Source organism: Corvus kubaryi, unplaced genomic scaffold, assembly GCF_017639235.1.
Source record: "Corvus kubaryi isolate FWS band 111438036 unplaced genomic scaffold, C.kubaryi_AGA036_p1.0 37397, whole genome shotgun sequence".
NCBI classification, from domain to species: domain Eukaryota; kingdom Metazoa; phylum Chordata; class Aves; order Passeriformes; family Corvidae; genus Corvus; species Corvus kubaryi.
The window spans coordinates 992061-1019105 of NW_024581136.1; the positions used below are offsets into that span (position 1 = coordinate 992061).

At 47.3% G+C, this 27045-nt stretch overlaps 1 protein-coding gene across 5 annotated transcripts in view; it reads left to right on the forward strand.

Annotated features, from left to right (window-relative positions):
* The first annotated feature begins 825 nt into the window (after window positions 1-825).
* ST6GAL1 (ST6 beta-galactoside alpha-2,6-sialyltransferase 1) overlaps window positions 826-27045 on the forward strand; it is a 44509-nt gene continuing 18289 nt past the window's right edge. Inside the window, exons 1-2 of one of the 5 annotated variants that reach the window (XM_042041820.1) lie at window positions 826-935; window positions 15202-15356. The gene's annotated coding sequence lies outside the window, so the exon portion shown is untranslated. Of the gene's footprint in view, window positions 936-1474; window positions 1568-15201; window positions 15357-16255; window positions 16466-18613; window positions 18717-27045 lie in introns of those variants that run through there. The other 4 variants (XM_042041821.1, XM_042041823.1, XM_042041825.1 and 1 more) reach the window with 4 other exon arrangements.

Genomic DNA, 27045 nt, shown 5'->3' on the forward strand with positions numbered 1-27045 from the left:
AGGATAGGTACAGTGGTACTGTGTTCTGCAGCCCCAGTGGGGACCGGCACTGATTTAAGCAGGACCTTTGTTTTGGCTTGCACGGCAAGAGCTCAGAGTTTGAACTTTTATGATCACAATAATCAGGTTACTTTGCCTGGAGCCTGATTAGTACATAGCTTGGCAAAACGTATTGCATGCACTGATCCCTGCTTGTGACTTTGTTTGACAGAGAAGAGGCCAAAAGGAGTTAAAGGCTGAAGCCAGCTGCAGCCAGACATTAGCCATGCACCCCATTTTCCACGGTGTGGGCATCCCTGGGGGTGCAGGGTGGGCCCTGAGGGAGCCATGGCCCGGAGGGCTCTCCCTGGGCAGCACTGAAATAGGTGCTGGGGGAAGCTGCCTGCGGCTCGTTAATGAAGTATTGATGTATCTGCAGCGTATATTCGAAATGAGCCCATAGTGATGGAGTTAGATGGCAGCTCTGCCAGCGCGGGGCTCTGCCCCTGTCTGTAACGGGGTACGATCGCTTTTTTGCGCTTTTCCACACAGAGCTCCCGAGCCGGGCGCACAGGGCCGGCGCTGGGGCTGCCACCGAGTGTGCTGCAGGGTGTGGGGCACTTTGTCCCAGCCGCGTGCGGCACCGAGCGAGCCCCTTCGGCTGGGGCTGCGCTCCGCAGCCCGGATGGAGCACCCGGGCTGTGCTGGGGGGCGGCTCGGGGGCTGCTGCTCCCGGGCAGCCGCTCCTCCTCTCCGCAGCTGTGCCGTGAGCGGCGGGAGGATGAGGAGGGTGAGGAGGATGCCCCGTGCCCGCCGAGGCAGCCGGGCTGGCGGCGGCACCTCCCCCGCGCGGCGGCCCCCGCCTCCCCCCGCCTCAGCGCTTTAAATGCCTCGGCCGCGGCGGCAACAAAGGCGGGCGGCGGCTGTGAGTGAGGGTCGGCGAGGCGGGGCTGGCGGTGAGTGACCGAGGGTCGGTGGTGAGTGAGGGGCAGCGGGGCCGGGCTGGCGGTGAGCGACGGAGGGCCGGCGGTGAGCGAGGGGCAGCGGGGCCGGGCTGGCGGTGAATGAGCGACCGAGCGTCGGCGGTGAGCCAGGACTGAGGGGCAGCGGGGTCGCAGGTGCCGCGGGAGGGCGGGAAGGGCCGTGCCCCGCCCGGCCCGGTCCCGCCGCCCTCGGGGTCTCGGCTCCGGCGTTAGGCGGCCCCCGGGTGCGAGTGGGCTCCGGTGGGCAGCGTGGGGCGGACGAGCGCCAGCTCCGCTGCGGCGTAACTTCTGTTAATTCTTATTATTTATGTTTATAACCCCATCAGTATAAACTTCTAAGAGCGGCAGATGTGTATGGCCGCGGCTGCCCGGGCTGCCTGCCCCCCCTGCTCCTACTCCTCTTCCCGCCGGGGCTTTGGCAGCACATGGTGGCTGCGGAGCCCGCCCGGTGGCGGCACCGCGGGAGAGAGGATGGGCGGGGGATGAGGCAGACCCCGGCTCCTGCCTTCCTCCGGTTTGTGCTCACCCTCGCCTGAATTTGACAGATCCCTGCTGGCCTGGGTCAGCCCGCAGGGACCCGCGAGTCGTAGCAAGGGATTTACTATGTGAGTAATTTTAGAAGTACCTATATTCGTCTCTAATAGCACACAGCAGGTCAGGCTGCAGAGAGAATAAATAATGTGTAGCGTGTTTTTTGTGCTGCTGCGTACTAGTCTTTCAGGGCAAGTCTATGTTCCTGCATTTATGAGCCCCCGGTAAATCAGGGCAGTGGATGGGGACCAGGGGGTGAAGGAGTGGGAACTGCTGCTGCTTTATGCTGTTTCCATATCTGCTTGCCACAACTGGATCTAATCACTGACAGTGTCAAAACAGAAATAATCTGCAAGGAGAAAGGTGCCATGGGATAGCAGCTGGATGTAGCAGGAGATTTTCTTGGCTGTGAGGGAGTGAGAAACCAGAGCTGCCTATTAATGTGTGAGGAATGAGTCTAACTCTCTCTCTGTGACTCCTTCTTTAGTGGCACACTCACAGGACTGCACTTGCCTAAAGACTGGTAGCTAACCTGGAATAATTTTTCTGAGCTGGGATAACTTTAAATAGATGGGAGTGCTGTGATGCAAGGCTGCATCATCCTCCTGCTCTCAGAGGGGAGTCAGTGGAAGGAGACCCCAGCAGGACAAGGGAAGTGTACATAAGGTGTGTTACCGAGGGGGAAAGGAACAGCTTTCTGTCCTCAGCTTTTGCTGCAAAAACTGAGTATTGTACTGACCTTAGTTGTGCATCCTGGAAAGTTGTCCTCATCTCCTGGTGTTCAGGACAAAATAAGGTAACAAACACTCATCCCTTGTGTTTCATCACAGTGCCCTGGGTCACTGTGTCAGGGAAGGCTGAAGTGGAGCTTTAAATACCTGCGCTCATATAGATAAAAGTGATGCTAAATCTTCCCCAAGAGGAAGAATATTACCAGGAAAAATCTTCCCCAAAAGGCCCCTGGGATGGAGGCCAAGAGTGTCTAATGAGGCAGACTTTTCCTGTTAGCTGCAGTTCTTGATGTGGGAGGGTGAAGGCTTGGGGGCTTGGAGTCAGCTGATGTGGGAATCTCAGCGGGCAGGCAGCCCATCTCCAGGTCTGCTCTGCTCTGGGCAGCTGACTGCCTCACCTGGGCATAAGCGACTGCTCTGGAGGTGATGCAGCTGCTGAGTCGAGACAAATCATCTGTTTTCTTCTGGTTTAGCAGATAAATTGTTTGGATGATGGTGCTGCAGGGATGAGCAGCTCTGTAGTGCCAAGGTGTGTGCTCTGTCAGTGTTGGGGACAGGACAGCCATGCAAAGCTGCAGCTTGGCTCCAGATAAATCTATGTGCTGCTTTGCTTTTCTCATTTAATGGTTGCTTCTCTTAGGTAAGCTAAGTACGGTGGAAGGAGTTGTGTTTTGTGGGTTTGTGGGAACATTGGGGGGTCCTCTGCTGAAACGTGTGCCTCTGGCAAAAGTGGTGTGTGGCCTGAAAATTGAGATCAGCACATTAGTGAGTTGCCACATTATCACTGGAGCTGCAGTGCTCAGTTTGGCGTGTATGTGTCTCCTGCTGACAGCAAATGTGAGGTTAGGTTTCAGGAAAGAGGAATATGTGATCATATCAACTTAATTCCTGGACACAAAAATATTTGTTGATGTGGCTTTGAGCAGGCTGCCTGCTCTGGTGGCTGCTGGTTTTGTGCCCTTTAACTTGGTTAAAACCAAAGAGTGGAAATGTAGGTGTATCATTGTTCACGGAGACCTAGTTTTCTAGGGACAAAATAGGTGAGTTACTTAAACCTTGTTTTGCAGTGACTGCTGGCAGAGTCATTTCCTGCAGGAGCTGGGAATACACGAGAGGAATTAGAGGTGCCAGTATGAGATGGGCAGGGGTGGTCTAATGAAGGGCAGAGCAGATGCAGCCAGTAATGTTCTGAATCTTAACTGTCCTTGAGACAGCGGTGCAAGGGAAACTGCTGCAGGAGCAGATTACTGTGTATTCAGAGGCTTATGTTCCTGTGGCCTCTGTCGGAGGACAGGCAGGCGCTGAAGGGCAGCTGTGCGCCGAGGGGGTGTGTCCCCAACACTGCCCACACAGACACCTTAACCAGAGCACTTGGGCAGCACAGTCTCACCCAGCTCCTGTCCTGCTCCGGGCTGGAGGAATCAGGGGATAGTAATGGCTCAGGTTGTGTTTCCCTTTGCTCTCAAGCTGACTGATGTGGAGGAGATGTTTGAACTCAAGTTCTTTGACTGCCAGTGCTTCTCCTCACGCCCTTGCTCTGTTGCATTGACAGTTTTTGGAAGGACAGAAATGGTGCTGCAGAGTCATGGTCCTCGTCCCTTTCCACAGGAGAGGTTCAGTGGTGTGCACAGCTGCTGGTGAAAATGTTGTTTTCTTGTTCTCTACTCAACATTCATAAAGATCAGTGTAAAAGGTCTGACAGAATTGTTTTGATGATCATTTACAAAGTATCCAGACCTTTTCCATAGCCCTCAGATTTTGGAAGAGTGATGTAAATCACAATTCTGCACAGGATTAGCAATCAGAGAGCATTATGAATCAATCTGATGCTTTGTCTTAACCATATAGCCCTTCTTAGAATGCTGACCTACATTTTAGAGCTTTCACTATAACTGCTTCACCAAGGACAGACTTTGCTTCCTAGGGTAAGGTGGGCCAGCTGCTGGACATGTTTGTGTTTGAAGAGCATTCCTGGTGGCTTCAGATGTGCTTGAAGTCTGTGCTGCTTGACTGGGTAGCTTGTCAGTGAAGTGTGAAATACAAGTGGTTCCTTTGAATGTTCTTTTAATTGCAATTGTGCTGCTGAAAAAACTAGGAGATGAAATGAGATGCTTTCTGTATAAAGTGCTCTTAGATGTTGAGCCAGCAGGGATCATCGTTATCAGATCCTCTAATCACTTGTGTGATTAAAAACCTTGGGAAATCTTATATGATTGAGCCACTTGCTATTAGGTAAAAATGAAGGTTTATTGCCTTTCTGAACGTGTGCTGCAGCTCAGCCTTTAGTGAGATGTGAACCTGAAGCTTCTGTAAAATCTCTCCCTGTGGGTCACTGATGGCACTGAATGTGAATGCACATCTGCTTTTTCCACTTGCAGGTGAGTTTTCCTGCTGATTCCCCGAATGACAAAGTGAATGATGATTAAAAGGAGAGTCCAGAACCGTGTCTGCAAAGCAGTGACTTGGCTGATTTAAAGCAGCACTTAAGCCCATTTCTACCTGTCATTATGATTTCAGCTCTGCAGGATAGATTCTTTGCTTTGAAGGACTCTGGGAAGCAAGGAGAAGTGTGTGTACTGGTGTGCGTGTGCTTCCCAGCATGTACCAGTAGCATGGGCCATGGTAAAGGTCCTTCCAGGTGGAGTGTGTGTACAGCAGCGTGTTCATGTGCAGATCTTGGGTATGGGACATAATTTGTTTCTATGAGTGTCCAGGAGCTCTGTCTGTGAAATCAGAGCAGAGGAGGTCATTCCTGTAGTTTTTTGTCTCAGCAGGCTCCAAGCAGTGCCTTTGCCTAGCTTGGGTTTGCTGGTCCCTCTGCAGAATTTGGAAACTGCCTGGGGTGCTTGGCTTGGGATGTCTGAAATTAAGAGCTCTGCCACAAAGTCATCCAATGGTCTTGAATGTTTAGTTGTGGTCTGTTGCTCACAAGTTCTCGCAACCTCTGCTCTCAGAGGTTGATGTAGAAAGCTGCAACACAGCATCTTGCTGTTTCTTTTTCTATAAATAGCTGAAATAAAAAGGTCTGTTTGCACATAATATCCCTCCTTCTAACAACAGGATGCTGAAGTGCAGGAGGCCTCTGCTTTTTTACCTTGCCTCCTGTGCCCCAGACCCCTTTGCCTGGGAACAGTGTGTCTGTACAGGCAGAAGAGAGCTCTGTGCCAGACTCTGCTAACGTTTCTCTGTGCTCCTGATGTGTGTTAGCTCTGGGAATAGGCAGCTACTGAAAATGAGCTAAGCAAAGCTGCTCCTGGTACCTCAGTGCTGCTGAGGAAGTGGAGAACCTGAATGCACCCAGCACAGGATGCCAATCTGTCTGGCTGTACATCCCATACTGATCCCTGGTCACTGGTGGGTGTTTGTCACAGAGCTTGTGCCTGGGACTCCCAGAGCTGATGGAAACTGGGAACAAGCTAATGCTCCCTTCATAAATGTTGCATCCATTCTGCTTACAGTGGCTGCAGCAGTTTGGATTTTCAGCTGTAAAATTTTGCAGAAAAATAAAAGTTGTTTACAGCAGTGATTAATTTTTTAATATGCATTTGTGTCTTTGTGGTACAGTGTTTGCTGATTAGGAAATCAAAGGGGTTCCAATCAACCTGATTGTGTTCAGTGGATTTTCTACAAGTACCCTGTGTGTGCCAGCAGAGTCCCAAGTGTGTGGGGAGAATGTGATGACCCTCACTGGGATGGAATGACAATAGAAAATGCCACAGCAGTTGTGCAGCAATGACAGCTTTCTAAAATGGATCTCCTGGGGACTAAAAGACATCTGTGGTCCTGGTTTCCCCCTGCTAATCTCAAGGACTTGCTTTTACCTTGAAATAACATTTAATGCACAACACCAGAATAATGACTTTTTTGTTCTAAATTTCTTTGCAAGACAGAATCCTTAGGAAAGGCTGCAAGCAGAGCTCTGTTGCCTGAGCTGCTCTCTTCTGAAGGCACAGAGCATCCCAGAAGCAATTAGTTTGTATCTTAAATGAATAAATTATTAAAGAAACTTCTCAGAGAAGATGCCTTCATGCTGTGAGTCGCATTGCCTAACAAGACTGAAAATTTGAGTGTGATCCTTTGTTAACTAAGTTGGGTTAATGTTTATTTATTTAGTTGATTTTAGTTTTTATCTCCTTCCATCACAGTTTGGTTCTTCCTAAATTCAAGATTTTACTTTGGTATAGGGATGGATGATCACTGTGTTTATTCTTGGTTATCCCTGTGACCTGACTGTGGTCCTGCTATTCTTTGTGCTTGCAAGGGGTCTTAAGGAAATTAAAAATTTAGGTGTACAAGATTGTAATTGATGGGATAAAAATCTCCTTGTTGGTCTTGTGAGACCCCACCTGGAGGGCTGCATCCACCAGGTCTGGGGTCCCCAGCACAGAAGGACTTTGGCCTCTTGGAGCGAGTCCAGAAGAGGCCACCAGGATTCTTAGAGGGATGGAGCACCTCTCCTGTGAGGAAAGGCTGAGAGAATTGGGTTTGTTCAGCCTGAAAAAAGGAGGGGCTGAGGGTAACGTAACTGGGACCTTCCAGTGCTTGAAGGGAGCCCTCAGGAAAGATGGAGAGGGACTATTTACAAGAGCCTGGAGGGACAGGTCAAAGAGAAATGGCTTCAAACTGACAGAGAAAAAATTCTTCCCTGTGAGGGTGGTGAGGCACTGGAACAGATTGCCCAGCGAAGTTGTGGATGCCCCATCCCTGGAGGTGTTAAGGCCAGGTTGGATGGGCTTGGAGCAACCTGGGATAGTGCAAGGTATCCCTGCCTGTGGCAGGGGGTTGGAACGAGATGATCTTTAAAGTCTCTTCCAACCCAAAACCTTCTATGATGATTCTATGATACTTTCTATTTTTTGGGTTGCTTACATTTTTATATAAATTTATATTTGTACTTCTTCAGCTCTTATTTCTCCAGCAGAGGTTCAGTGTAAATAATTGTCAGGGAGTTGGGCACTTTGTAAGTGAAGTCCATTAGCAGAAATGTAGCAAAAATGGAAAAGTTGTGCTCTGGCTTCTCTGGGCTGGTATTTCACAGGCAAGTCTGACTAATACTTTACTTGTTTTATAAGAGTCTGGAAGGTGCTGGATGGATTTTGCTCTCATCCACATGATGGTATCTGTGAATATGAAGCTTGTTTTCCATTAACAGGTGTTCTTGCAGTTTTCCACATATGCTTATGTCCATGAGAGTGTTGCTTTCTTGGGAAGATCATAATAGAGTGACTGATTGTGTCTTAACAAATTTCTTTCATAGCTTGATAATGTATATTTTGTGAAGTCTGTAGCTGCATGGGGAGCTGCCTTGCACCTTTCTGAACAGAACCCATTGTGGTGGGGAAGTAAGTGATGTGTTAGGACTTGCCTCCAACAAATACTGCAGGGGCAGGTTTCAGTTGGACAGGGATGGCATTCGGGGTGAAGGAATTGAGAACAGAGATGAAACAGTCCCAAGGATACATTTTAGTATTGGGGGCAGGGGGATTTCCAAAGGCAAAAATGGAATTGATAGAAATAAGTGTTGCTTGTGCCTGTGACATGAAAGGGTATTTTTGGAGATGTGGGAGTCCCCAGTTGGAGAGGAAGGAAGAGCAACGGCTGGAATGCCTTGTGTGATGGGTTTCTGCTAATGGGACAAAGTGAGGGATCACTGGCATTTTTAGGCTCTTCAAATTTAATTTAATGTGTGTTTAAAGAACAGCTGTGTTGAATCCTGCAGACTGAGCAGCTACCTGTGGATTGAGGAGTCTGAAAAAGTGATGGAGCCTTGGTGTTGGGCAGTGGTTCCATGTCCTGTGTGCATGGACCACTGCCAGGCTGCCTGCTTTAACAGAGAGGTCAGAACAGTGCAGAGAGGTGGGGGAACTGTATGGATGGGATGTAATTTTCTGTAGATTTATCTGCTGATTTTCAGAGCAGCTGCTACTTGTCTCTTCTGTTTTATTCTTTTATAACATAGCATGGGTGTGGAGTGGCAATTATTTTAGGTTCTGTGGATGTGGCTCAGCAATTTCAAATGTGGTTAGAAGTGTGTTTTTAAAAATTGAGGTGAACTCCTTAAAGTCTGCACCTGGGGTAACAGTCAAATTAATTTTCAAGTGTGATATAGATCCCCTCTCCCTTTCCAGTTTCAGTTTTGGAAACTTTTTACCACTTTGTAAATGACTTTGCAAAACACCCATCTCTTTCAGATGAACTACATGTTCTAAGGTTAAGAAGTTTGCTTAGTTACTAGGGGAGTACAGTTGGGTAACTATTTTATTAGATATTCATGGATGGATTGTTTAATTAGATGATCATATGCAATCTAAGGAGAAAAATTCAGAAAGGTTAATTAAGGAATGGTTAGAAAATTTGATGTCAGAAATGGTGTTAAGTTTCAGCATGGACCATCTTAATTAAAATTTGTTTAGTTCATGCTGGAAGTGAATGGAAATTAAGGAAATTTAAGCTTACCATAGCTACAGATGTGGGAGTGTACCAAGGTAATTAATGCATATTAACTCATACTTTTAAAATTAATTTCTGGCATTAATTTGGCTTGATTTTTCCCATCTGTCTTCACACAGACAACACTCTGGAAGCCTCACTTATTTGAGGTATTGCAGAAATGCCTTTTTTCTCCCCGCTATTCCTTTGCGATCTCTGCGCTGAGATTTTACGCTGGGCGAGGACAGCTAGTCGAGCCCTGCCGGTGATGTTTCAAATGCTTAATCGTGCACCTAAACATTGTCTTACTGCTGCCAGCGCTTCGCGTCTGTGCGGTGTTCTCAGGCGCGAAGGTCACGTCCTGCCACACGTGCACCGCAGCCCCTCGGTGGGGTGGCTGCCTCCGAGGCTGCGGGGCAGGAAAGGGGCGGCTCTGGCTCTTCTCGTGGCTCAGCTCCGCGCAGCCGAGCCCTGGACCGCCCGTGTGCCAGAGCCCGTCTCAGCAGCGCTCAGCCTGCTCAGCACCTCGGCCGGGAGCCGATCGGGGGCTGGGCTGAGCTGAGAGAACCAGTCGCTGCTGTCAGAAGATCCCTGCTTTTCCTTCCCACGTTCTGCCCACGTGGATTTCCCCTGGTTGCTGTAACTCCCTGATCTGGAAGAAAACAAACGCGGGGTGTGGTTAAACGCTGCACAGGGCTCCGAGTAAGTGGGGGGAACAGCTGTGAGCGTTTTGCCAGCCCCCCACATTCCCCTGGGTGTGCAGCCGCAGCTCGTGCTGTTCTTGGCCAGCTGATGCTGTAGACTGTGGGATGGTGATGATGACTTTTGGAGAGCGTGGGCTATGATGGCTGCCCTAAGCCCACCTGCCAGCGTTTCACTAACCACAGGTTATGCTGGTGGGAAGGGGTTTTTGGCTTGCTTTTTCCATCACTGGCTGTTTTTCTGAAGTGAAAAGCTCAGGCTGGGTGAGAAGGTGATCATATCCTGCTTCTCCTCATCTGAGATTGGCCCACAGGCATGTTTTAATGCTGTGTCTTACAATCTTGAAGTTGTTTTAGGGCATTTCCTTTGTCCACATTCCTGGCTAGCTTTCTCATCCTTCCAGTATTGCTCCTTCTAGCCCCTTTCTGCTCCTGCCAGATTCCTAAGCAGCCATGTCTTAGACAGCTTTGGGTCTCTCTGGTCCTCGAGCATCTTTTAGCCCTTCCACATCCTTGACCTTCTTTCCCTTTGGTTTCATGAAAACAAACTCCTGGGAAAAAAAATCCCAAACCAAAAATACCACCGCAAGAACCCCTACCCACTCTCCAAATGTCCAAATACATTCTGCCTCTTTTCTCTGTAGTTGCACTTATTATTTTTCACAAAACTGAATTTAGCTGTTGGTGTTATCAGTAGTTCTAATGAAATTTTTTATAGCCAGTTACCAGGAGACTATTAGCTGTGTGTTTGTGTCAATAAGTAGGTATAATGGTTCAGAGCAGATGAGCTGCAAAAACTACCCCCTTATAAAAGGCCTGTGGAGAAGTTAATTTGGTGTTGCTCACTGGAGAAAGAGAATCTTTAGCTCTGGTTTGGGGAGGAGGATCGGGTAAGTTCAGTTCATCTTGAGTAAAATGGGTTTGAACTGGAAATGTTGGTCTTTGCAATACCCGGGGTAAACAATGAGAAACTTCTGAGTTGGTAGGTGTGGAAGAAGGGTCCTGCTGGGGCATTGCTGGGACAAGACTGTGGCTAGGTGAGAGACTGGATCAGCCATAACCTGCACAGGTCATCTCTCTCCATGGCCATGGAATAGCTCCTGCTTGAGCTGTGGCTGGGGAGGTTGGCTGTGCCCCTGTTGCTGCATTGTATCCTGGTGATGTGTGGGAGACCAAGTCCTGCTTCAGCTTGCCTTGCAACAGGTGAGTTTCTCTGTTCCTGGGAACAAAGCGCAATAGCACGGGATTTCCCCTCTAGGGTATCCTGATAATGTCCTGGTAACTGAGTGTGTCTCTCCCCAGGCCTGTGGCCAACCTAGCAATCACTAACTGGATTTTCAATTCCTGCCCTTGAGGCTGTACCCTGTTCTGGGTAGCAGAGGTTAAGGTCTGGCAGCAGTGATCACATCAATCTCAGATGACTAAGGCACTGCTCAGGTGCCTTTGCTGCTCTCTGTGTCCTTGGTTCCCGAGCTTCTTTTCTGCAGAAGGTATGTTTTTGGGTTTCTTTGTCTTCTGTGGTGCTGCTGAAGGCACAGTATTTGCACAGAGCCAATTCCTCTGAGATGATGATCATTCTTCTGCTTAAGCACAAGCTGCCAACTTACAGCATTAATTGCCAGTGGTCTGCAGTAGCCCTTGACTTGTCCTAGAATTTGCTTTAATAAAAGGGAATGGATCTTTAATGAAAGTGGAAGGACTTCTGTATTTCCCTGGAAATACAGAAGAGGTTGCAGAGCCAGGCTCTCAGAAGGCAGGACAGCTTTTAAGTTATACAGCTCAAATCTGACTTGTGTGTGTTCTGCAGGTTCTGATTGCATGATTCCACAGCTGCTGCTTGGCTTGATGCTGCCTTGCTCATTGTGCATAACTGATCTGTATTTGTGGTTGTTTGGGGGGGGTTTTATTCTCCTTTTTGCAGCTCTGAGGTTGTGCTTTACTTGTGTACTTAAGCCCTGCCTCAAGGACAGAAACACAAGTTTTCCAATATGCTCCTCTGTGGTGCTGCTCATAAATGTCTGAGCTGCTGCAGTTCATGGTGTGTTTGTGGGAAAGCAGCTCTGTAAATGGGGAGCTGAGGCATGCACAGGGTACTCAGCCAGTTTTGGGTGCTCTTCTGGGAAGCTGCCAGGAATTCTCTCCTCTTAATTTCTGATGTCCATGAAATGGAGTTCTGTGGCTGAGAGCTTAGCCCATGTGCAGACCTGATCATGAGTCTGTCCTTGTGCAAGGGTCAGGCAACAAGGGATGCGAGAAGTTTATTTTAAGGTTTGTTTGATTTCACAGCAACTGTAAAGGAACCAAAGCAGGAATCACTTCCTTGTCAGCATTGGTTTGCCTCTCCCAAGACTTTATCTGGCTTTTGTGCCTTACTTACTACACCTTAAAAAAAAAAAATTATTGAAAAAAACCTCACCCATGTAGAATGTTATTTCAGTGCTGTCATTCAGTGAATGCTTCTGCTGTGTGAAAGGAGTATGCTGTGACAAAAGGAGGGGCAGGATTATAATGTCCTTCTTTTGTGTTTTATGGATAGAGGAGAGGGCTGGGCTCCTAAGTCCACCACATAGGCTCATCCTGCTTGAATGATCAACAGACAGTGCTAATGAAACATTGTCCTCCCTATGGACCCTCGGTGGGGAGGATAGGCTGTGCAGACACGATTTGTTGGCTGGTTGGCACCAGTAGCCAGGGGAGCCATGGGCTCTGCCACTGGCCCAAGAGCAAGTATTTGCTCCAGTCATTGCTCCTCCTCAAGCTTGTTCTCAGCCTACCTTCCAGTCCTTGCCTTAGTTGTCTTCATGGATGAGTCCTGGTCTCAAGCTCTTTGGTGTCTCATTCCATTTCTTGTCTGAGATGTTGTCTGGGTTTCACATCCCACTCCCCTGTGTCTGGTAGACCTGCCCCATCCTGGCTTCTTTATTCCTCACATCTTCTCATCTTACTGATGTGACCAGAGGGTGCAGCTGTCCCTGCCAGTGGTGGCATTGTTCGTGTCCCTGCTCCCCAGCCAGTGTCTGTGCCTTCCCAGCCACGCTTGCCCTCATCTGAGCCTCTGTGTTGTGAGGCCTGGGGGCATTCCTGGCTGGTGCTCTGCAAAGGCTTTAATGATTTTCCATTTAATTGTGATTAACCTGACAGGCAGAGCTTTGATTATTGCATTCTGGAAGAGTTGTGGTGGCAAGATTTCTAACTTTGGGATGAATCAGCATTAACAATTAAGCAATAAACAAACACCATTTCTTTTACAAGACGATAGACAGCAGGATGTTTTCCTCTGCCAAAGCATCCATCAGGCTATTGGTTATGCTGTAGCTGGTAAGGTGGGAAGGAGAAATAGTTCCTCACTGTAGAAAGAAGGTAAGTCATAAGTCTCCATTGACTGCCAGTGGGAGGGATGCTGAATGACAGAGGAGGCAGTTGCCTCCTCCTCCTGGTCCCACAGGCTGGTGATTACTGGCCATTAGTGCAGAGACCTGTCACACTGGAGCCTGGATGTTACTAGAGTGTATTAAATCCCTTCAGGCAGACAAACTCACCTGGATTGGTACTTAATTTTCAGGATCTTTCCAAATAGATCCTCTGTTTCAGGAGGGGAGAAGAATTAATGATAAATTAATGAAAACTTTTACATTTCTGAAATAGTTGGTAATTATGGGCCCCTACTTAACCTTGTCATCTTTCAAGATATTGTCTCTTTTAGTAATTATCTGCTTGTATTCCTGATGGGGAAACTTGCAGTGTAGAAATGTTGTGCTGATGAATTTCTCAAACTCTGGTTTGACCCGAAGGCAAGGAGACCTGATCACTCTTGTGCTCATGGCTTTCAAGCTCTGCCAAGGGACCCTGCCCACCCTGCAGCTGGTGGCTCTCAGCACCCAGCATAGGCTCTGTGCACAATCTGGAGGGTGCTGGGCTGTCAGAGGTGTTCCTAAGAAGGCACTCTTGCTGTCCTGCTTTGGTGAGGGGCACATCCTTGATCCTTTTGCCTCCCAGAGATGCTGGTGAATATTTTTGAGCATTTTGCCCTGTTAGCAGGAAGGAGTGGGTGGATGGCTGGGAAGCTCCCTTGGCCCCAACTTGGCTGCTGTGCTTCCTCTTACGGCTCTGTGCCTGCCCAGGTTCTGCCACGGCAGAGGTTGCATTGCCTCTGGTGGCACCTAGGGGCTCACTTTCCAGTCATGTATCAAGGCAGACTTCAGCAGGGAGCAGGTAGCCAGGGGTGGATTGTTGTATGTTTTTAAAACTGCTGTCCCTGAAGAAGTGCTGCCTGACTGGACAACCAGTGTGCCAGGCTTCTTCAATTGTCTGTGCTTCTCTGCATCCCTTTTATCTCCTGTTTGCATCATTTTTCTCACTTAAATGCACCCTTTCTGCAGGCCACAAAGTCTGGTGGGAACACAGCCTGCAGCAAGGGGATCCTGCTGAGCTTGCAGGCCAGTGACTTCCTAGCCTGGCATGTAAATGTGCTGGGGCTCTGGCTCACCATGACTCATTCAGCCTTCCTGGACTGCCTTACAGCTCTCCTGGGGTCTGCCTGTCTAGATTTCCTCACTTGCTGTGATGGCTGACCCCTGGCTCAGTGAGGTGCTTCTCAAAGATGCACCTATGCTGAGGTACTGCTGCAGGCTGGCAAACACAAAGAATGTTATTTTTCAGTCTAGCAGATAGTTGTTTCTTTTTTTTCTCGTTTGACCTAACCCTCAAGTATCATTCTAGTTTCACTCAGTCTCACCCGGCAGGAAACTTCACCAGCCTGTGCTGGTGGGACCTCAGTGCTCGTGATAGGGCATTGTGTGCTAATGTCTCTTTGCATGAGCAGCAGCACCCCTCGTTTTAATATCTTCCTCCTTTCTTGCTTTTTACTCTCTTTTTCCCCATCTTCCTCCTTTTCTTCATCACACAAAATGTATAAAACCTAAGCTTACTTTTTCCCCACTGCTTTCCCTCCGTTGCTGTGGTGTGCTGCTATGGGTTAGGGTCCTTGGATGGTTCAAGCTGGCAGTAATTTGGGATATGGACATCTTGAGACCTCTTACTAAACTGTTAAGTGCTTGGGCTCCCTACTGAGAGCAGAAAGCTGAGCTGCTGGACTCGGGGTGGAACATATGCCAGGCCATGCACATACACTGGAAACTTGCCCAGGGCAGGATAATTAGGGGAGCCAGTGTTTCCTCAAGCAGACCGTGTGCTCTTGCTTGCTAAACAGTCTTGTGATTAATATCTTATTTAAGAGGATTTTAGGACATGTGCTGCAGTTACACTGAGTTTCTTTTAGAAGTAGGGGAGAGGTTAGAAATAGAAGCTCTGTAAAGGCTCTTTTGTGTTTCCAGCAAAGGTCATCAGGTAATTGCAGTGCATCGCTACTCCATCGTGTCAGAGTAGGCAGTAGGTTTTGCTATGGATAGTTCAGTGGGAGAAGGATCCTTGAAGGGCTTTGCACATATTTTTGTACAGGCTGCATTCTTAAGATCTCCTTAGAACCATCCTCCAACACAAAAGGGTGAGTTCTTCTGCCCTGATGTCAGCATTACCAACTCACCCTGGCTCCTGCCATTAGACTCTGGCGAGTTCTGCAGCCAGCAGGTGTTCACCAGCAGATTTTGTCTTCAAAACAAGGCTCTATGTGCTGTTTTACTCAAGTAATGTTTCAAGATGTCACCAGCTTGATTGTTGGCCTTATCCAGGACACACAGTGTGGACACAGCACTCTCTGCATGCTCTGGGTGTTTCTGTGCCACTGCTGATTTGCTGTGTGGTCCCAGCTGGTGGCTGTAGTCTCCTGTCCAGTGTTTCTGACCAGTCTGATGTGGCTGTCTAACGTCTTCACCTTAATTTCTTTCCTAGGCTAGAGGGGGACATGGGAGCATGAAGAATTGCATGGAGAGCACTGATGTGCTGCCTGCAGTGGCATCTCCTACAGATCTTATGTGGCAATCTGCTGCTGCCTGGAAGGGATTGACAGGAACCTCTGTGGACAGCAAAGGAACCTGGAGATGAAGGTGATGATCATGGATCTTCCTATTTTTTTTTCCCTGCCCCCTTTTTCGCTTACACATGTCTGCAGCAAGAGCAAGGCTGCTGTCAATGTGACAGGGCCACAGACATTGAGGCACTGCTGTTTGCACTGAGGCTGTCTCATGTTACATGCAGAGTTGGGAGGATGGTAAAGAAAACACGGAGGGTTCCCTGATACTCCCTTAGCAACTATCCTGTATTTCTCTTTAAAGTGAAATAAAACATATATTCTGCTTCTTGTGGGAGCCCTTGTAGAAGCTGATGCGTATTGGTTGTGCACCAGAGATAAGAGTCTGATATCCAGTGTTTATTATGACTTGCATAAAATAAATATGAGATGTGTACTGGGGCTCATTTTGGTAAGGGCTTTCTGTGAAACCCTTTGGGGACATTGCCTTTGGCTCTAGGTTAGAGTAATTAGCTGCCTACTTACACAGCTGACCTCTGCTGATCATGCCTGAAGTGCTTTTGTTGGTGGTGCCACTACTTTCCCTACCACTCTTCCCCACTGGCATCCTGCCCCTTATCACAGCACTGCAGTCCTTTGGCTGTTGCCCTCCGGGATGATGAGTATCATGTGAGCCATTGCAGTGACTATTGCTGGTGCTGGAGCCTCCATTTTTCTCTCATGCATGGGAAAGCTAACTTGGTAGAAAGCATTTTTAGAGGCAACTGCAAATGTAAGTATTGGGTTTATGGCTGTTTTCACGCATGAAGAAGGTTTGGGAGGACCTCATTGTACAGCTGCTTCTGTAAATGTTTAACTTGCTGGCATCAAGAGTGCCAGCTGTTGCTCTTTACAGAGCTCTTCTGCTGGAAACATGCTAATGTCCTCTCCTCCACTTAAAACCTGATCTTTAATATGGAAAATGCACCACCCTTTCTTACTTTCTGGCTGAGCAACACTTCTCTCTCCCAGAGTTGTGTTACCTTTAGCATTGCAAACTGTAATGCTTGGGCATGGGTGGTGGAGTTCCAGCAGCTTGCCTGCCTGGCGTCTGCTGAACTTCCAGTCCCAAAGAGGGCAGAGAGCAGCCAAAATCTGCACAGAGGTCAAGACAGCTGTATGGAGCCTGGGGAGCATTGGCAGGAGGTAGGTGAGTGGAAAAGAAAAAGCATGGCCCATTGCCTTGGACATCTCTGGCAGCTGCTCTTTTCATGGGGAAGGAAGAAAACTACACTGGAGACAGCTTGATTTCTGGTTAGGTGGGATTGGGTGGAGAATAAAGGATTAAAGAAGCAGGTCAGCCATGGAGCTCTTCTGCTGCAAAACTTCTTGGTTTTGGTTGTTGCACAGAAACAAGGGGTTTTTAGTTCTGTTTTTCTTCCTTGTTCCTCTGTGGAAATCCTCTCCTCGCTGGAAAAAGATGTGACTTGGGATGTGATGCCAGGAGAGCTGGTGAAATAGCTGGATCCCATGTGGACATGGGAGCCTTCCTCTCTGAGGCTTTGGCAGCACAGGGCAAATCCACGTGCATATGCAAGGCACAGATAGGCAGCAGGGACTGGGACTGTTGGCCTTGACTGGGTGCCTGCCTTTGGGACAGCTGAAACCCAAGGCCAAACTCATCTTTCAAGCTCAGATAGACCTTTAGTGTGGTGATATTCCTTCTCTTAATGAGCACTGGTAGCACTGAAGAGTCACCTTCCTTTTGTGCCAGAACAAAATCTTGATCCCCTTTTGAAACGCTCAAAAGTCTTCCTGCTGAACAGTCAAACCCAGCGCTCTGTGACTAAGTCTGGTTTCAGACTAGGCAGCCTGGTTAGGCCTGGCTTGCAAGATGGCAAGGCTGCTGGAAGAGATGGATATTTGAAAACCAGCAAAGTGATATATTTGGTCTGTAATATCTGTATCTCTGGCCACCCTCTTGCCAGTTACACTGTTTTACATGTTAATATCTGAAGTGGAAAAGGGACTTCCCTTTCTTCCTTTGGGCACATGTGAAATAGGGAAGTAAAACCAAAAACAGGCACACACCGCCCTACATGCCTCAGTGCTCCCTGTGGCTGTATGGGAGCCTCTCACCCCTTCCTGCTTTAGAAAGGGGTAGAGCCTGCCTGTTGGAGAAGAGGGTTTGTTGTGTGTTGGGCATAGATGTTCAGAGGCAGAGGAGAGGATAGGGATGCACTTTGGTGTGTTGTGTTCAGGTTTAGGAGTGGTTTTCCAAGTTGGGTGTCCAGGTAAGTGGACACCAGAAGCAAAGCCTTCGACCATGTACTAGAATAGTTTCCCTTCAGGATAATGGGATGATGCACATGTAATGGTGTTGTGTAAGATGAACAGAGCAACTAATTCTGCTTTTGCTGAAGTGCAGTGTGAACCCATGTGCTAGTTTTGGCTGTGGTTTCATGTATACTTTAGAGAGAGTCCCACCAGTGCTCAGTCTGGGGCAGCTCTGTCAGGAGCTGGGTTTTGGTGTATGTGACTCTGCAGCTGCTCTGGTGGCAGCAGCCTGTTTCTGTGTACTTGTGGCTTCTCCTCTCTGTGAGGTCCTGTGGCAAGTGATACTCATCTCAGACACTGCTTTGCACTTGAAACATTTTGTGGGACTTGTACATGAGCTCTGAAATACCTGGGTGAGCAGAGGATATGAGCCCAGGACAAGCACTGCATGCAGTGGATCTGGGAGAGATGGAGGGGAAAACCTGACCAAAACTGAAAATAAGGAAAGGACTTCCAAGAAGGAAGGTTAGTGGAGGGTGGGAGGAGACCTGGCAGTGGGATCTCACCAAGGCAGGAAGGCAGCTTCCTGCTGCTGCACTGTGGGAAAAGGCCACAGAAATTAGGGCATCTCCTTGTGCTGTGTGGATGCTGGAAGGGGTGCGAGGGGCCTTAGGGCAGATTTCCCAGGAGGAAGAGGAGAGTCCTGGAGGTGCAGACACAGTAGGAAAGCACCCAGTTCCTCGTGGGTAGCACACATACCCACCTCCAGCCTCCCTCCCCTGCTCCACGCAGCGCTGTGCATCCCTGGGCTCTGAGCACAGCTCTTGCACGAACCACTGCGGTTGGTGACGGGCGCTCAGCACCAGCGCTGCTGCTCTGTGGGATCAGGCAGAGCAGAGCACGGGGCTTTTATCTGCCCTGGCAGCAGCAGCAGCGCCTTGGCCACGTCAAAGGCTATGGGGGAGGGAGCCAGCACCTCCAGACGAGTGTGTGGGGAATTTCTGCTCTGCTCCCCTGCTCTCACACAAATGATTTTTCACCTCTTTGGGCCATAATCTTCCGAGACCTCTGGAAGAGCTCTGATGTTCAGTCAGCTTTTAAAGACCTCCCGAAAATGGCATAGGAGGTTTGCTGCAAGTTTCTGAAGTACTGGTGCTTCCCCTCCTTGAAATGCCTACAGGTAATGCCGTGCAGAGATCCAGAGAAGATAAAGAACCTGTGAACTGGGGTAGGCTTATAATTTTTAGCCTTGTACTTTGGGGAAAAAACCCCTTAAATTGCTGTTCTGGCAGACTTCAGAAAATATTCATCAGGCTGATGCATTTTAACTAGTGATTTCTATATTTGTTACTTTAGAGTGAGGAAGAAAAATTCAGAGCTAACGCCATGTAAAAGTAATTTCCCTTGACAACGTACAACTCTGGCCTACGTGCATGTTGGACAGCTTATGAAAAAGCTTTTATTTCTGAAATATCACTGTATTATGAATGCATTATTACTTAACTCAAAAATAGATGAGGATATGTACGTAAATATATAAGTACATGTATTTGTTATAAATCCGAGAGAGAATACGTGTTTCAGTGGAACAGAACCACCTTAGCTGAACTGGCCTGATTCTTAAAAATAATTAGAAAAAAAACCCCAAACCAAAAACCACAAACAAAAAGACCAGTGAAATGCAAATTAAAAATACTAAAATAGTTTAAGACAACTTTGCTGGGCTGCTCTGCTGTTTTTCTTTGCTTTAATATTAAAGTGCTGTGTCTCTTCCTACATGTTATTCTAACCAGCATACCCAGGGCTTGATGGTTCTCTGCCAGTTTAGCCTCAGGGGATACTGGTATGACAGAATGGGGGGGAAATTGTGTGCCTGTTGTCAGGAGATATCCAGGACTTTGTATCTTCAGATGCTTGTGCAAGCTTAAAACACAGTATGGTAGCAGCCAACCTCCCATCCTGTTAACCTGGAGGGGAGTTTGTGGAGAGGAGAGCAGGGTTCATTGCTGTTAAGGATTCTTTTGGCAGGAAAGGAAGGAAAGGGAAGATGAAGGGTCACCTAAGATCAGCTCCCATGAGACTGTGGTGGCATTCCCATCTGAAGTGCTTAAAAATTTGTCCCTTAGAAATGTACTGGAGTAAAGATAGGCAGATTTGTTTAAATAAAATGAATGAGTAACTTTTAACCTAAAACTTGGTCTGAGCTGGATCAAAAGTCAGCCTTGTTTAATGTTGAGTGAACTTTAAGCTTGGTGCTTTTCCACTTTGGGCTTGGATTGGTTGTTGAGCAGCAAGAAGAAATGGCCTTGTGCTAGAGGTGACATCAGATCCTCTCCCAGTCTGGAACACTGTGGATGTTGTGGCACTGAGTGAGATCACTGCTGTTGGAAACACCCAGCTCTTGCTCTAAAGCAGTTAGGCATGGTGTCCTGTGAGTCACCCCCCACAGCTGGCAGCCACCACCAGCCTGTGGAACATCTCTGCTGGATTTCTGCAGGCTCCTTGTCTGCACAGGGGTGCATCCATTCTAGGCATGACAGATGCCTGACTTCTGTGTCTGGGAGAGTTCCCTTTGTGAAGGAGGAAGTCTGGTGTCTATGTGGCCAGGTGGCACTGGGTGGCAAGAAGGAGCTGTGTGTGCTTGTGAGCAGGAGCAGCCCTTGGCAATAACATCTTCCTGCCATTCCTCCATGTATCATCCTTCCTCTCATATCTCATCCATCCTTGCAGCAAAAGGCTGGCTGGTTGTGTGAGTAGATGAGGACCTTTCATTGCTCTGGGAGGCTCAGAGAGCTTTTTTAAGTCTTACAACCGCTTTCTAAGACTGAGAAACATGTTGTACATTGGCAGTATGAGAGCCAATATTGAATGGAGGAGATACAAAAACGTCTGGTGCCTCCTTTACTGCTTTAGGGAGTAACTTATGCTTTTGTTGGAATTATCTGTCTAGATCTCTCCCTCCATGCTGCAAGTTGTTACCTGGCTTTGATGAAAAACGCATTTGTGCTGAGGCTCATTGTTAGTCTCCCTTTTTTCCCTTTTCCCCTGCTTTCTCAGGCTTCCTGCCCTGTGTTCTGTACCCCCTGCACACTCAGCTGCCTGGCCATGGTGCTGGTGCCAGGCTCAGGCTCAGGCCGTGCTGGCTGCACTTGTGTGTCCACAGCACTTCAGAGCCTCTTGTGGGTGTGTGGGGCCCAGGAGAACAGCAGGGGACTGACTGTGGCTGTGCTTCTCCCTGGCACTGTGCATACCTGGGGAAGAATGGCTGCCATTCGTGCCACCCTGGGAAAGCAATAATCCTGCAGATTTCAAGAACTGCTGCTGCTGTGGGTAGTGACCAAGTTACTCCTGTCTGCTCATCCACAGGGATGGCACAATGGGTTGGCATCCTTCATAGGGAAGGCACAAAGTCCCATGTACATGAAATGTCTTAAATACCAGAGGGCAGAAAGCTGCCTGCTTCAAGGAGTGGGGATGTGGTTCAGATCCATAACAGATCCATCCACTTGTCATCTGCAAGCTCTGCTGCCAGACTTGGTTCTGAAGTGCCGACTGTAGGAAGTGAATGATGTGTTTGGGAGCAGGAGCTGGGTAGTGCTTTCCAGGCTTTATGCCTGATTTTCTGATGGGGAAGAAAGCAGGCTAAAAACACTGGGAGGAGGTGATAAAAGACATTAACATGGCCTTTATTGCCTTCTTGACCTCTCAGAACCCCAGTAACCTTTACATGTGTTTCAAGCATGGTGTTTTCCTCCCTCCAGCAACTGTGTAGGCTTGTTGTGTTTCAGGTTAATTCATGCCATGCCCACAGCAACACTGATTCATCGCTGGGATGCTGTCAGGGTGTGTAAGTAGGGAAGAAAAAGGGACTTCTTTGGCTGTGTTGTATGTGGCACCATGGAGCTGCCAGATAGGTGGCATGCTCTGTTTGGGAGCTTACAGCTGGAGGGGGTGCTAGGCTTTGCCAGTCCTCCATCCCACCAAAGAGTGAGCATTGCACATCAGAGAGGCACCTGTTTGTTCCAGCAAAGTGTTCTCCATGCCGGATCCTTAAACAGAGGACATAATCTTGGGTTTGGGTAGGAGGTACTGCTGAACCTGCTTCCCTTTCCAAACCATTTGGATGGATGCTGAGGGAAGAAAATAGCAAGGAGGTTTCAAATGCAGACTTTCTCAGGAAAGTTGCATTAATGTTTTCTGTTCTAAATACGTGTGCAAAACTTTGAGGGTGGAGGTGTGTCTTAAGCTCTTTAAATGTCTTTGAATATGTCTAGGCACCTGGATTTGTGCATTACATTTATATTGCCTATGATTTATAAAACTGAGTTGTATTTAGGCAAGGTCGCTTCCCTAAAACTATTTTTGTGGGCTTATTGACAGTAGATGTATTTGAAATGCCAATACAAGGGGATAGTGTTCCCAGATGAATGTGTTTGATAAACAGGGCATCATTTGCTATTATTACTGAAGTTCAGGCACCTCAAGAGCTCACTGTGTGAGGATGTGAATTGCTGACACCCCTTGGCAAAACATACTTGGCATCTGCTACTGCAGATATTCTGACTTTTGAGAACCTGGCCACTGCTTCAACAGTGAGCAATATCCAGGACCTTGGGGTATATTGATTCCTGTGTATCTGCTGCCTTGGCTGCTCTGCTGCAGCCTGACACTGAGCTTGGACCTGGCCTTTCTCACCAGCTTGTGTTGAGTTATCCCTGGCTTTCCTCTGGTCGTTTCACTCTCAGTTTAACCAGTAGAAATGGTGATGCATGGCAGAAGTGGTATCAATTAAGCTTTCCTATTGCTGTGGCTATGGAGACCAAAACCAAGTGGTTTTGAATAGTGTAAAAACATCTGATTGTCATAACACTTCTTTTTTTCTCTGCCTCTTTTTCTATCAGAGACAAAATAGTTAATGCTAATTTTGAAGTTTCCATTTGTACTCCATGCCTAAAATTCCTTGCATAGGAAGGAACTACTTTGATTTATACTGGATAAATAATTGAACTGCTTGTTACATGTTAATTATTTGCTTTGGGTTCTAGTGGGTGTCCTTTCTAGTGCTCTCTTAATTGCCAACAGGACCTGCCTTTTTTTTCAGCACCTGATGCTTTTTGATAAACAGTCTTCACAGCTGTATATGTCTTTGCATTATAAAATATGAACTTCTTAGTGAAAACCAATTTATTTTAAATGTAATGCAGGATGTGTTTTGCTTAACATAGAGTAGTTTGAGTAGGACTTTCTGAAGTCAATGGCCAGAACTGACACTTTACTCCTTTCTTCCAGTGAAGCTGGTGTGGTAGAACACTGCTGTTGAGTGCCAGCCCTGCCATCCTCAACAGGGATGAACTCTGGATATGTAGAGAAAAATAAATCTTGGTAGTGCTATTGGACTGAAAACCAGCAATGGTAGATCCAGACTAGTGCAAGTTTATTTCACTTAGTGAAAGATGAGGTCTTAGGTTAAATTGAATTAGATTCTTCTTTGCGCAAGTTGTGAGGAGTTACTGCATTGTCCTTGAGACACAAGAACGTTGTCCTCACCTGCAAAGGGCTGGTGTCAGGCATAGTATCCTGAAGGGTAGTGTCTCTGCAGCTGGCACACAGGGAGTTTTATTGTCCTGGGGCCATGGAACATCAATTACATGTCCCGGTGTGCAGTGATATTTGCAGAGGCGTTAAAGCGTTGACCTGCCACATGCTGTTAATTTAAAATAAAGAAGCTTCCCCCTTTCATTTTGAAGGATGAACATTGTAGAGAAACATATGCTTGGGGAGGAATGATTTAAAGGTGTAATGTTCCATGTAAAGTAGTCATAAGTGAGCGATTGCATCCTGGTCTTTAAAGTAGGGCAGGGTTGGGGGATTTTTACTGCTGGCTTCCATGTGGGAATGGCTGTGATAAAGCTGACTGATGATGAAAGCCTCACTTGTAAAGCCCTGACACTGGGGCTGTGGATACAGGAGAAGCAGCAGCATTTTCGGGAATTGCTACTGTTCATGCATGTACGTCTTTCTCCAACTGAATGTGAAACTGGCAGTTTTAGAAATGGAAAAGGTTTTTTACCAAGAGGGGTCTCCAGGTATCTTGCTGAGCAAGACTCCCATGGACATGTGCCCATTGGGAAATGGCTTCTGTGTTGAGCTGCACTGGGAGCTGCCATGGTGGCTATCTGGCTGACTGCATCCAAGTGGGAGTGTGTGGCAAGAGCACAGGGCTGGCCTGGGGCACGCAGACACCCCATGCAGATGGGGTCTCTTTCCTGTCCAGTGCTGTTTACAAGGAATATTCAGCAGGTGTCTGTCTGTGGGGTAGGAGGTGGCATTTAGTAAGGGAGAAGTGCTGCTCCCACCAGCTGAGGGCTTGATCCTGTTCTGGAGTTCATAAACATGCTATCCCTCTGGGCAAGTAACCCACCAAACAGGATGCTAAGCATGGTCCACTGCATTCACTCATTAATTAGCTCAGTGTATTTCATAACTGGAGTCCATGTTATGAGACACTAAAAGCACCCTCTTTAGCAAGACTAAAATGTAAACTTCTAGTTAGATGAAGCACTGATAAATCTGATATCCTGTGACTCAGAAAGCAGTTTTAACTTATAAATAGTAATATTATTGTTATTTAGAATACTTACATGGTAAAACTCAAATACATGTACACCATGGTTAAGGTACTAGGTCCGTACAAAATACCCATTAGGAATTATTAAAAGAAGGGTTTAAATACTTATTTAGAGCACAGCAGTATGTATTAAGAATGGTTTCAGTGGATTCCCCCATAAACATCAAGATTACTGTCATCTGATCATAGCACAAGTGGAGTGGGTTTGTCATCCCATATGTCATACTTGTTAATGTCAGGTGCTTTATTAGAGCTGAGCTCCAGCAGCTCCAAACATTCACTTCACTTCAGACTGTGCCTGATGTGGGCTGGTCCAGGGCCAGAGCTGTGGTGGCATCCTGCTGGGATGGCAGCAGCTAGGGGTGGGAAGCCACAGCAGTGCAGGTCACCTCTCGCCTTGGTTCTCAGTGGCTGGTGGTGACTGTGGTTCTGCAGGTGCCTGGCAAAGCCTGTGTGGGGAGTGAAAGCAAAGCTGCTGCCTTTTAATGAGGGCAGAGGGGGAGGCAGAGTGCTGCTAGGCAGAGCCACCCTCCAAAACCAGTATGGCACGTAGAAAAGAGCAGGAATAAAGGCCTGCCACAGCCAGAAATGAAGGCTTCTGACTTATATTAAATCCCAGTGTTTGTTGACATGTAAAACCAAAATGAAACACATGCTTAAGCTTTCCCCTGTGCCTCCCCCCAGAATCTGCCTCTCCTGTTCTCCTGGGAAGATTTTTTTTCAGCTGTGACAGCAGCATATTTTCACAGGCACATGCAGAGATTTTTAATGGAGGCAGGACTAATGGAATGATCTATTTCATTGCAAGGGATCTGTGTAGTTCCCTAATGTGTCACCTGAAATTTAACCATGTTTCTCATGTAAAATGCTTTTTTTCCCCTCAAATCTCTATGTAAAGTTTCCTCATTCTCCCCTTTCTGTTATGTTCTGTTTGGTGGCATTGGAAATGCCTAAATGTATGGCTCAACAGATGTTTTATTTTCACACACAGTGATATTTTGGAATGAAACCAAGAATTGCTAGAAGCAAGCCTTCCCTGCTTATATATTTACAAAATCATGATACACACAGTTGAAGTAACAGGCTGGGCTAAATAAGGTATCAGAGAGATCTGAAACTTGGCTCCAGATGGACAGACCTTTAGCTTGGAAAACGTTTTATCACCTTTCATTTGGTGTATCAAGCATGTGGAAAGTGGAGCTTCTTCATTTGCAAAATGGCATGAGCATAGTTTGTTTAATACTGTTAAGGGTCTTGATATCTATTTTTTTCCTCAGGACAGGAATAGGGAATTTTAAGAGCAGATATGGTTTTGAGGTTACTTTTTGAATCCAAATTTTTTCTCTTCTTAGGTTTCCTTGAGTATGTTATTTTGAACAGAAAAATTCCTGCCCTACACTTCCATGTCTTTCCTCTTTTCCACACACTTATATCGGAACTCATTCAGCATCTGGTACCTACCACTGCTCTTTTCAGAGATGGTTTGCAGAGGGTGCTGGGTGGAGGAAAGGGTTTTGTACATTGAGAATGTACAAAAAAAAAAGAACAGAAAGGTGTAGTTAAGTATAAAATGTTCATATAGGGCAGCATAAAAACATTCAAAAATACACCAGCAAAGCTGGGAACAAAGCTTTCCTACTTTGTGGGCAGGCATGGCATAATTCTGGGTGCAGATGGAAATGCATAAATGAAGGAAATCTGGAAAGAAATGTAAATGCTCTGAGTTTAAATATGAAATAGTTATCACATTATCTAAAAAAAAAAAAGATTGAGGAACAACTTGCTAAAGTAAAAAGCTTTTGTGCATCCATCAGAGAGAAGAAAACTGCAGCTGAATGATGCTAATGTATGAATGGCAGTACCAAGGAGAGGCATGGTAGACCAGGTGGATGTGATTCCTGCATATGCCCCTCCCCAGGGGTTGTATTTCTCAAATCATCATTTAAGTTTAATTTGAGGTGTTGTTTGGCATGGTTATGTTTCAGAGGGACTCTAGTAGGGTCCATTTCTTCAGACCAGTAAACATAATAAAAGTAACTAACACCTGTAGAATATGTAAGAACTAATGAAGAAGGGTCACATTTCAAATCTATCTGCGTATTTCCTCTTCTCTCACTTTCAGAAGTTTGTGAACATGGAGAGAGGGAGACTTTGAATTTTCAAGGTTTTGGTGAGATTGCTCACCAGTAGCCTCAGAAAAAGTCACTATAAGATGTCATGGGATGAGACTGTTCCTGTTGTGGATTGGTGGCTGCCTAGCAGGTTGAAAAGCAAGCGGTCAGGTTTCACAACATCACAGAAGTCCCTCAGGGATTTTCTGGGATCCCCACTCTTGAATAGTGGTAACGGATCTGCAGAGGAGAGAAGGGCTGAGTTCTGAGCTTGGCTGGCTTTATCTCCAGAGTGGCTGCTGGGACCAGGGGAAACACCGAGCAGCTGCAGAGGGTTCTGGTGATTCTGGGTGGCTGGGTAGCACAGGGACAAAGGAATCCTCTGCTAGCAGAGGTAAGATACAGCTCTTTCAGATGTATTTATTCCTGCCCTGCACTAGGGTCAGCTCTCGGTGAGTCAGTGCTGCTTGCAAAATAACCTGAAGTCATTGCAGACTGTGTAGAGATCAGGGCTCAGAAGTGGTCAGGAAGGGAAATAAAGGGAGGAAGTTTCATAAGGAGTACAAATCAGCCCCACTATTGTGTTGCTGCTGGACCATGTGGCGTGAGCGTGTTCAGCGGGGGTGGCCGCTGTGCCTGCCTTGAGGGATGTCACGCCCTGCTGACGGTGCTGGGGAAGTTGACCGAGAGCATCTGAAGTATGGAAAAGCTGCTGTGCAAGGAGGAGTTGGAACAAGTGGGACAGAGCCTGAAAAAGCACAGAGAGGACG